The sequence below is a fragment of the Limulus polyphemus genome, unplaced genomic scaffold, assembly GCF_000517525.1.
Source record: "Limulus polyphemus unplaced genomic scaffold, Limulus_polyphemus-2.1.2 Scaffold769, whole genome shotgun sequence".
NCBI classification, from domain to species: Eukaryota; Metazoa; Arthropoda; class Merostomata; order Xiphosura; family Limulidae; genus Limulus; species Limulus polyphemus.
The window spans coordinates 225,636-237,973 of NW_013666379.1; the positions used below are offsets into that span (position 1 = coordinate 225,636).

The following is a 12,338-nucleotide window of genomic DNA, read 5'->3' on the forward strand; positions in this document are numbered from 1 at the left end:
TAAAAAAAGACTGTCTACTAAAGTTCATGTAATATACGGTAGTAAACGAACATGGATAACTTAAGAAAAGACTGCCTACTAGGATTCATGTAATACACGGTGTTTTTTCTGCCTTTGGGTGACATAACTAAGAGAAACAATCTTACTTTACTTACTGACCACTAGTTTGGGTTGAAACAAACTTAAGCTGCATGTTGTTGTCTATAGCCCATCTAAAGTTTCCACTAAATCGCAGTTGTGAGTTAGTACTGTAATTAAATAGTATATTGATAGTAAAGGCACTGTTTTATCCTGATATTTTAGGATAATTATTTTGGTAATATAAGTTATACCTCTAGTGCAATGAATTAAGTGTGAATACGCAGATGTTCTAAGTAAGCCAACAAGATAAAGAATTTTTACCAGATGTACCATTCGAGCTACCATCTAACGTTACAGTGAAACATAAATTTATGTATTCAAGTACGTGATAATAAGATTGAAAATACAGTGCCTACCCAAATAATTATAATGACGTGATAATTCATTACACACAATATACACATTTATATAATTACATATCTATTGCAACAACAAAAACACTGATGTTTATATATATATATCTTTGTAGGAAAGTGAAAATACAGTTTTTAAATATAGAGACAAGCACACATGTCTTCATAGTTAGCCTAAGCATATAATGGGCTTAATTTGAATCAACGCATCTGCCTTTATTTTTGTCAGCGATCTACAACTAGCCAAATATCTGGTAATATGTTTTCTTTTGGTGATCATTTAAAATGTTGAATATTGGATTTTGATCAAATGCTTATACTACGTTAATTGAAACAGGATGATTAATGATAGGAAATAATTTCCTAGAAGTCAGTGGAAGTATTCAACATTTAACAGTGGAAGTATTCAACATTTAACCAGAATATTAAAATAAATGAAGTTATTTCAAGAGTAGATTTCGAGAAAAAAAAGTTATTGGAATTAGTATTAACTTAGCTGTAGTTAAATGGAGGGGAAGATTATTGAAAGGTATTATTAATGTAACTCATTGATAACATTTTGATAACCTTTTGGGGCTCCGTGTTTTTTTTTGTTGCGAAGAGGAAGATTATTGAAAGGTATTATTAATGTAACTCATTGATAACATTTTCATAACCTTTTGGGGCTCCGTGTTTTTTTTTGTTGCGAATATAGTGTTTTTTAAAAATTAATTTAAAGGACGTCGAATAAACACATCTACATACTCCAGGAGGAGAATTACCATTCATTTATGTGTATACAAGTGTATAAAGGATCATCCATACTGGGTAGTAAATCAGGCAAAGTCTAGTTTCTAGCTGTTCGTTAGAAGCTTTTAATAACAGGACAATGGCAAGTTAATGTGGTCTTGGAGGTTTCATATGCCACTCCGATGCTTGTAATGGTAGTTACACTGCTCTGTACGACATACATATGTATAAGCAGCCTCCAAGAGCTGTTATCTCTCTCACTGCCTGATGTGTCCTTCTTTGGCTGAAAGCTTTTCTCGCCTGCTTTCCTTCGTCGCGATAATGGTCCCCAATTTCCGGTCTCTTCTTGTTTTGTTTGATGTGGATTGGAACCCACTAGAGTTTCGTCTTTTCTCTTTTCCAAAAGCCCAGATTTTAATTGATCACGTGGTTTCAACTGGAACATCATTCTCTTTCTCTCTCTCCCTTTCCTCATCCCTCTCTTTCCCTGTAAGAGCCGAGAGAGTAAAGCAGAAATACATGAATTCCATCTGTGCACGTGCTGCAGACAGCGGCTCTCTTGCCTACTTCATCATCGGTATCTGCATGATGTGATTCTCTCTCGGCGTAATTAGCGTGGCATATCTTCCTGCTGAAACGCCGAGCTTCGCCTTGTTGGCCTTACGGGTCTATTGAGAAGGGCGCTGATGTAAAAGCGGCGAATCGAAATTTATATTGACTGCTAGAGTCTTTATATGTTAAACTGGTGATGAATGCCAAGGCTTTATTTGTTTCTGGTTCATACAATAGTATTGATACATGCATATTTTTATTTATGCACGTTGTTGTTTATTTATGGGTAAAGACTTGCTGTCAAACTTATCGATATATCCGTATGAGAGAAAAACAAAATTATCTGCGTTTCCATTTTTCTCTGATTTTATTAAAGTATCTTTGGTTGTTTTAATTCTCAAATATAACATCATGATATTAAAACACTTATATAATAATGTAGCAATGAAGCTATGAATGCTATGACAGGATTTTATATTATCAACGTTTCGACTACAAGTCTTCTTCAGGAGACTATGTATCCATTTGTCAACATGAATAATACTCACATATAATAAGTCTACAACTTTTTGTAAACTCATAAATGCGTAATTTCTTTCTTAACAACAGCAAATCAAGAGCACTGAGGTCATCAAGGTTAATCCTGTAAATAGTTTAAACTACTACAAGAGTATAAACATAAACTATGTAATAAATTTCATCATGTCATAATAAAGGTACAAGAACTCAAGAGTAACCTAAATTTTTGTTCAGCCAGATTAAAACAAGGTGAACTCATTCAGTAACAGTGGTCACTGTGGTGATTTTTAATTTTTCTTAGATCATTAAAATTAACTGGAAATCAGTATTTATCTAGCTTTTCTTTAACAACGTACATTAGTGAAAGCTTATCAATGAAAATTAAATGATGAACAGTTGCAGTGAAGGCGGCCTATCAACAGATCCATGTAATGTGTTTGACATTTAAGAGGTAGAATACTCTAACCAACTTCGTAGCCTGTATACTACTTACTTTATTTTTTATATAGATGATCACGATCCCTGAGATCGTATAACCCAGAGTTATTCCCTCCTGTTTGTCTTTTTATTACAGTCTTCGGGCCACATTTTGTGACCTTTATTCTGGACTTTTTATGCAAACACAATAAATATATATATATATATAAAATTGTCTATAAAAACCTTTGAAATGAATTATGTTCAGCAAATTATTGTACTATTATGAAAGGTTATGTAAGGCAAACTGTTTTACAGAATGGTTAGCTACTATATTGTCCGTGTGCTTGTTTTGTTTCGAAAATTCTCTCCCAATTAAGCATGAGCTATCTGTTATAACTGTCCCTAATTTTCAACTGATAGACTAGAGGGAAGAAAGCTAGTCAAGAGAACCTACCGTCAATTCTTGTGATACTATATTTGAACAGGGGGATTTAACAGTTACTTTTATAACACACCCACGGCACCAAGGAGCAGTTTTCTTTTCTTTTTTGCGATAAAACGTTGTGAACCATAGAACCTCAAATTCACAGTACGCTTCGTCTGTCCAATTTCCATATGCATAGCCCCCTAGTGGCTCAATTGTAAGTTTGAAGTCTTATATCGCTAAAAACCGGATTTTGATATCCGTGGTGGGCACACCAAAGACAGCCCATTGTGTAGATTTGTGGTTAACAACAAATTACATGCATAGACGGTCCAAATACCACGGCCGCTCCTCGAGCAAAGTAGAGAGAGTCGTCATTTTTATCCGAGTGATAATAAACGTCCCTGATAATAATAAAACATGATGTGTTATAATTTTACTATCCAAACATTGACTGCTGATAAGCTTACTTGTTTGTCTGCTTGTAGTTAAGCGCAAAGCTACACAATGGGCTATCTGTGCTGTGCCCACCACGCGTATCGTTATAAGTATGCATACTTACCGCTGTGCCACTTGGAGGCCCGCTGGTAAGCAATTATAAAATTTGTAATAATAATAATGCTATTGAGGTAGAAAAAATATGAACCATTACGATTGTTTAGGAATTTTAAACTGGAATTGAAAAGTATAATTTTCTTGGCTAAAAGTACAACGTGTCATCAAAGCCATTTTGCTCCTTCATTGGTGATAATTTGTTATTCTTTTCTTAACAAATTTTGATTTATGAAATGGGATCAAATTTGTCAAAATATAGGAGGTATAGTAACAAAGACGGCACATGGGATAAGTAGCCCACTTTTTAATCTAAATACTACGAAATCTAACCTATATAAAATCCAGTGTGTGTCACGTCACGCTTGATTTCTCGAAATATTAGGAGTCATAAAAGCCAAAATGCATTTATCCGGATAGAATAGTTCGATTACTGTCCGCCCATTACGATTTTAGTGACGGGGCTGGAAGAGGGCCGTGAGAGGGGGGGTGTGCTGTAAAACTTTATAAGTGTAGTGAGTGTTGATATAATAAGCCTAAAGTAAAGACGTAGTGTGGTATCACCTAGCCTAGGGCCAAGTGCATAAAAGTTATCATGAAAGTAAAAATATCGATTCAGTTTTAAACTTAAAAATAAGAAATCAACAAATATTTTCCAGTTTTCTTGTCAATACTTTTCATTTTATACTTTCAGTACATAGACTAACAAGAATATCATAATTTTGTTGCTAAGCCACATGACATAAAAGCCATTGCTGGAACGTAGTGTTACCAAAACGCACTTGGCTTTTCTATATATTAGAAGTTGTTAATCTAACCGATTTTTACCTATATTTATTGTATGAATACGTCACGAGTTCATTGCATGAATGATCTTCATTTTGATTGTCTCGCAAAGGAATTTACAGAAGTTTGACTGCCCCGACTGCACTTTTCTGCCTCTTTGTTGGTCAAGCATAATTTCGCAAAATGTATTCATTTCAGTTAGCTATGAAATACTATAGGGTGGGGATGAAAGTACCTGCCCCGTCACTCATGACGAGCTATACGCTAGTATTAAATATTTGTTTTCCAGTCGCCCTACAAAATTTTTCCAGTTTTCAAAAAGTTGCTAATTTTTTATGTAATAAACGTCCCTGGGCATAGCATTATATCTATTAAACGTATAGTAGATACATCACAAAATAAGGTATACCAATACCAGGGTCTAAGGATATGGATATAGTGAATAATTATGTAATAAACGTCCCTGGGCATAGCATTATATCTATTAAACGTATAGTAGATACATCATAAAATAAGGTACACCAATACCATGGTCTAAGGACATGGATATAGTGAATAATTATGTAATAAACGTCCCTGGGCATAGCATTATATCTCTTAAACGTATAGTAGATACATCATAAAATAAGGTACACCAATAACAGGGTCTAAGGATATGGATATAATGAATAATTTCTAAAATTATTTGATGTTTATTGGACAAGTTTAGGGTTCTGCTTGTGGTTAGAAAAATGTTTTTAGAACAATTATTATAAACTTATATTGACCAAATCTGTAATCGTCAGTCACAACAGATTATATAGCTTATGTCGATTAAGCTTATATCCTTCACTCACAACAGACAGACCTATGGGTTTGCATCAAAACCGCATGCGCCATTAACCACAGAGTATCAAACTGTAAAAGTCGCATAATAAACTCTATAGTTTTAACAGAAACACAGTGCTGATTACTGAAATAAGTATCTCGAACAGCAGCTTTAAAATTCTTAATTTGTAAATCTCTCCTAAAAATTTCAAAATTTTGCAAAAAAAAAAAGTATTAAGATGCTTGAAATTTAATTTTATTTTATTTCCAGCTGTCCTGGGACCTCCACCTGATTATGTTGAGATCGACCTGGTATAAATAGTTGGCGACGCTTCCAGTCATCTTGAAATCATCATCTGCCGATGATGATGTCAAATTTAAATCGGCATAAACAAATGACGATGTTTCCAGTCGCATTGGAATCTCTATCTGATGATGATGTCCAGTTTGACCTGGTATAAATAATTGATGATTACTTCATTTGTCTTGGAATCTTGACCTGACGATGATGATGTCCAGTTTGATCTGAAATAAATAACTGGCGATTTCATATTGGTGAAAAACTTTTAGGTAAGATTGATATATATATATATATATATTTTTTGCACTAAATTTCAATTAACTACCAAATATAAGGTTAAGACATAACCATCAGAGAAATTGTAACTAATGTGGTTTCATCAGGTAAGAATAATTTATGGTCTTAATGTGATAATCATGTTTTAACAATATTTGTTTATCACTAACAAATACCCACATATATTTATTGTCTTTGTATGACGAACTGAACGTTTGCTCTAATATTTACTGATAGATGTTTGGAAACATTTCTAAATATTCCCAAACTTTTACCAGACAAGCCTTAAACATAATTCTTAAAATGTAATTTATCGATGGAAAGTCTGAAATCAGATTATCAGTGCTATCTATACTGGTAACATACAGTAAACCAGTCTGGTTAAAACGATCCATCGTTTAGTGGTAGCAGAAACTCGTGTGCAACCGCTATGTAGCACGTGTAATGACGAAAAAAAAGACAGTCTGACATGACTTTAACAAACCAATCGGCATGAAAGTTTAGAACGTTTGTTGGTCCGCCAAAGAAATTACCACACAGATTTCAACTAACATCGTTGCTGTAATCTGTGGATTATTGAAAACAGCTACATATATTAGGACGTAGATTGTACACTTTAAGCTTTCGCATTGTGGTACCCAGACAGATTTCAACTAACGTCGTTGCTGTAATCTGTGGATTATTGAAAACAACTACATATATTAGGACGTAGATTATACACTTCAAGCTTTCGCATTGTGGTACCCAGACAGATTTCAACTAACGTCGTTGCTGTAATCTGTGGATTATTGAAAACACTACATATATTAGGACGTAGATTATACACTTCAAGCTTTCGTATTGTGGTACCCAGACAGATTTCAACTAACGTCGTTGCTGTAATCTGCGGATTATTGAAAACAACTACATTTATTAGGACGTAGATTATACACTTCAAGCTTTCGGGTTGAGTTACCTAGGATATCTAAGTATTATATAAAATACCCAATTAATATTTCTGAAGACCACGTGTAAATGATAATAAAAATGGAAGATAAAGTATTTTTTTGTATATTAAATACATTATATTTGTAAAAGTTGTTTTAACGTACGTTCTTTGTACACCAGAAAAATACGCCAGTGATGTAAAACGCCACTAATGTTTTTACTATTATTTATATAGCAACTATATTCTCAGCTACTATAATATTGCCCTCGGTTCTGCAGCGGTAGATCTTTGGCTTATAGCTCTAAAAATTTGGTTTCGATACCCGCTGTGAGCAGAGCACGTATAGCCCTTTGTGTAGCTTTGTGCTTATCACAAAACAAACAAAACAAATACTATAATATAGTAATTATTTTTTGTTTGTTCTGAATTTCGTGCAAAGCTACACGAGGGCTATGTGCGCTAGCCCTTCCTAATTTAGCAGTGTAAGACGAGGGAAGGCAGCTAGTCATCACCATCCACCACCAACTCTTGTGCTACTCTTTTACCAACGAATAGTGGGATTGATCGTCACATTATAACGCCCCCACGGCTGAAAGGGCGAGCATGTTTGGTGGGACGGGGATTCGAACCCGCGACCCTCAGATTGCGAGTCGAGCTCCCTAACCACCTGACCATACCAGGCCAATTATATTTTAAACCTAAGTATAATGGATGACGGACGTGTATGTGCTGTTTAATTCATTATTTGTTATCAGGGTTGGGTTCAAAACCTCTTTGTAAATTTTATGTGATAAAGACATTTTCAGATTACGGTTAGTTTCGTCAAACGTATCTTTAGCAACTGAGTACAAATAAGTTTTCAAGTATTGTTATTTGGTTTGGCTCTTACTCATCATCATCCACAGATGTAATGTGTAATCTTACATCTATTGTCTACTTTCGCTCGAGGTGTGCTATACTTTTGATCAGGATATTATATGAGCACATAATAACAATAACCATATTTATTTTATTTTTTTTAACTTGCACCGGGAGTTCTTCAGTTCGCTTAATTCCAACAAGAAAAGCTTATTTGTAAGTACTTAGAGTACACAATATGGACCACATTATACATCATACCGATAATAAATACATCAACATATGAAACAGTGGTTATTCATTTGAATTTTTATATACTGAATACTAAAATATATGCTGAAGGGAGGAAGGTACCTGCAGAAGTAACACCCACATAGCAATTTGGGGGGGGGGGGAAGGTACCTGCAGAAGTAACACCCACATAGCAGTTTGGATACACGGTATATAAGACTTGAGCCCCCCAGTGGCACAGCGGTATGTCTGCAGACTGACAACGCTAGAAACCGGGTTTCGATACCCGTGGTGGGCAGAGCACAGATAGCCCTTTGTGTAGCTTTGTGCTTAACTACAAACAAATATGAGACTTGAACTGAAACTTCAAGCCTCATACATGGAATTAATTTACAGTTAAGATATAAAAAAACAACTTACTTACATTTATTTCTTTGTTTTAAAATTTTCACGCCAGGTGGTTACACAATGGTTATCTGGGCACAGCCGTTACTCGTTTTGAATAAATAAATAACGCTAATAATGTAGTTATTGCTGTAATAAATAAGCTAATGCAGTAAATGCAAAGGTTTATACAAGAACGTCTATTTTAACATTCATGCGTGAATAATCAAGTACATTATAGATCTGTTTCAGAACAAGTGTTAATGTTGCACAGCCTATACTAGGTAGTGAGAAACATTGTTTACCGTCAAATATAAAGGATTCCTAATATTCTTAAAACGTTTGCTTAAATTGTGTGATTCTTACAATTACAATACAATGATAAAAACATTCTAAAAATGAAATGAAGTAACAATACTAGAAAACAAAGAAAAACTATACGTCTGAAAAGGAAAAGCAAGATGTTCTATAAAATATTAACATCGACTAAATTAATATATAGTACAGTTTTCTGTTATTTTTTATCTCTAATGCAAAACAGATACATTGTATTACTACTACACTTAATATATTCTGATTATTCAATATAATTAAATCATTGGCTTATCTATTAGGACTAGGTGAAGGTAATTCAACTGATTTGACAATTGTCCGTATAGAAAAGATATAGGTTGGTTATGTTTAGTTAGGAAATTAATGAGTGTGGCAACAATAAAATATAAATTCAAAACTAACCAGTTCTTCAAATGGTTTTGAAAGTTTGGTTGCTTTAAATTGCAGAGCTGAAGAATGAACTATGTGCACTGTGCCTACCTCAGGGATCGAACCCCTAATTCTTGGCGTTATAATCTCTCAAGCCTACTAAGAAACCACCGGGGAAGGGGTATTGTAATGAATTCTAAAATAAAAATATAAACTAAAATAGCATTACTTCCATGCTTTGTGTTTGACAAGACTTGTTCAGTTTCTTCGTTATTAAATACATTCTCGAAATCATAAGCGTTATTGCACGTTTCACTTAGCTAGAATTTATATATACATCGAGAATCTGGTTTATCAGGAGGGTAATAAACAACGTCACCAAACTGATGTGGATTTTTATGTAGTTTAGGAAATTGAACATAAAACCTATGATTCTGGAAAACGTAATATGGTTAGAGAACGTATTGTTAAGTTCCTTAATTACTTGATCGTCTAGTTTACATTGGTATTAAACTCAATGTTTCTAACATGATGACGATTTAGCGCTTTTAATAACGATTTTAATCTCAAATAATTTCTACGAGTACAGATGAAATCCGATAAATGGTGTATCCTTTCTGTCGTGTGGAATCTCTACCTTCAAACACATTTAGAGACGAAATCTGATAGATGGTATTTCCTCTTTGTTGTGTGAAATCTCTACTTTAAAATACCTCTGGATACGAAATCTGATAGATGGTGTATCTTTTTCTCATGTGGAATCTCTACGTTCAAATACCTCTGGAGATGAAATCTGGTAGATGATGTATCCTGTCTGTTGTGTCAAATGTGGTAAATGGTGTATCCTTTTTGTCGTGTTTAATTTAAACCTTCAAATATATCTACAGACGAAATCTGATAGGTGGAATCTCTACCTTCTTATACATTTAGAGACGAAATATGATAAATGGTGTATCCTTTCTGTCGTGTGGAATCTCAATCTTCAAATACGCCTAGAGACGAAATCTGATAGATGGTGTATCCTTTCCGTTGTGTGGGATATGTACTTTCAAATAACTCTCGGGATGCACCTTCATATACCTCTAGAAACGAAATCTGATAAATGGTGTATCATTTCTTTCGTGTGAAATTTCCATATTCAAATACCTTTATAGACGAAATCTGATAAATGGTGTATCGTTTCTTTCATGTGGAATCTCTACCTTCAAATACCTTTAGAGACGAAATGTGATAGATGGTGTATTATTTCTTTCGTGTGGAATCTCTTTCTTCAAATACGTATAAAGATGAAATCTGAAGAATGGTGTATCCTTTCTGTCGTGTGTAATCTCAACCTTCAAATATCTTTACAAACGAAATCTGATAAATAGTGTGTCTTTTCTGTCGAGTGGAATCTCTATATTCAAATATTTCTAGAAATGAAATCTTACAGATGGAGTATCCTTTGTTTCGTGTGAAATCTCTACCTTCAAATACTTCTAGAGACGAAATATGATAAATGGTGTATCCTTTCTGTCGTGTGGAATCTCTACCTACAAATACTTCTAGAAACATAGTTTTATCGATGATGTATTCTTTCTATTGTGTGGAATATCTACCTTGAAATACCTCTATAGATGAAATCTGATAGATGGTGTATCCTTTTTATTGTGTGTAATATCTACCTTCAAAATAACTCTGGAGATGAAATCTGATAGATGCTGCATCCTTTCTGTATCCTTTAAATATCTCTCTCACCGAGTTACAGATTATTTTTCTCACACTGTAGCCTGTGTATCTGTTTTTATAGCAAAGCCAGATTAGGCTATCTGCTTTGTCCACCGCGGGGAATCGAGCCACTTATTTTAGCGTTGTAACTCCGTAGACTTACCGCTGTCTTTCCGCGGGACCTATAACTTGTGCCTTGATTTTATTTGTTGGTCTTATGTTACCGATACTTGGTGTCGCTTTTGTACCACTAGTGGCTATTCTTTATATAATTTTTATTTCACGTTTTTTTTCTTCTTCTGTAATGTGAGTTGCAGTGTGTTCTACAACTTTATTAGAAACACCAGTTCTAGTCTTATGCCAAAACCACCTAACCAGAAAGCATGTGCCTGACGTTTCAAAACACGTCTGTAAATCGCAAATAAGCCTCCTATTTTGTTTTACTTATTTGACTAGCTTGATTTATTAATCCGGTAATCTAACGTTGTATTATCGGAATAGGCGAGAAAACTACAAGAATCTAACGTGGTAGCATGTCTGATGGCGGATCGCAAGGTCCAAGGTTAGGAATGTAATGCTGCTGAATATGTTCCGAAGTTTCAGCTGTGAACGTGTTATGAAAGTAACAGTCAGTCCTGCTATTCGGTTTAAAGAGCCAAACGATAATACAGTGTTAAAAAAAGGGTAATTACCTGATTTTTGTATTAATACTGAAAAACAAACAAACAACGATTACCTGATTTGTTATATGATAATAGTAATTTCTGCCGGCTTTCTCCGGATCTAAGATCCAGAAACTGTTTTGGATATTTTGCAAATTTAAAAGCGAAAACACTGTAATCAGTTATAAATCTGCCTCGAATTGCAAGACGAATTGCCATGTTACTAATGTAATTAACTACATTATTTTCTTCCAGCACTTTCCCAAATAATGGCTTTGATAACGTTTTAATTGTTATCTTCCAAAACTCAAACTTAGCATGACAAGGAATTAGGAATTACATTGTGAATACTGAGATAAACAGTATCCGATTACCTGATTTTCCTTTCTATATGTAAAGAATGATGATTATATAATTTTTGTTTCATTACTGGAAAACAATACCATAACAATGATATAAAAACTAAGTGTTTGTTCTTTCTTTGTTGAAAAGCTAAGAATAAACTTTTACTGGAAAACCGTGATGTACAAATTGGATTCTTTTCTGAACTTAGGACCAATATCAAAATAGAAATCAAGTAATCCTCGTTTTTCCCAGTATTAAAACAAAAAAATTGATAACCATTTTTTTTCAATATCGAAACCAAAACCAGACAATTACTGTTTTCCAGTTTTGAAACCTGCATTAGATGATTAATGTTCTTTTTTTAATCTTCCATTTTGTCGCTCTTACATTCAGTTACATGTCTACAAAATTACTGAACTTGGATGATGGAGTAAAAGTCGTAAGTAAAATGTTTATGATATGATAAGTTACACCTGTAATTGATAGATACGTAGGAGTTCCAAAAATGCTACCTACAATTAATTATGGAAATATTCAACTTACAACACTGAAGATATATAACTTTGTAAAATTAGGCTTGTCTACGTCGATCTAGGGTACACCGTGAGTATATAAAGCTGGTGTCTTTTGAATATTTTGTTAGAATATATATATATATATA

General features: G+C 33.9%; 1 long non-coding RNA gene across 2 annotated transcripts in view; it reads left to right on the forward strand.

Annotated features, from left to right (window-relative positions):
* LOC111085991 overlaps positions 1–12,338 on the forward strand; it is a 275,417-nt gene that overhangs the window by 117,212 nt on the left and 145,867 nt on the right. For both annotated transcript variants that reach the window (XR_002610765.1, XR_002610766.1), the window contains exon 2: positions 5,555–5,853. This is a non-coding gene — a long non-coding RNA (uncharacterized LOC111085991). The remainder of the gene's footprint in view (positions 1–5,554; positions 5,854–12,338) is intronic.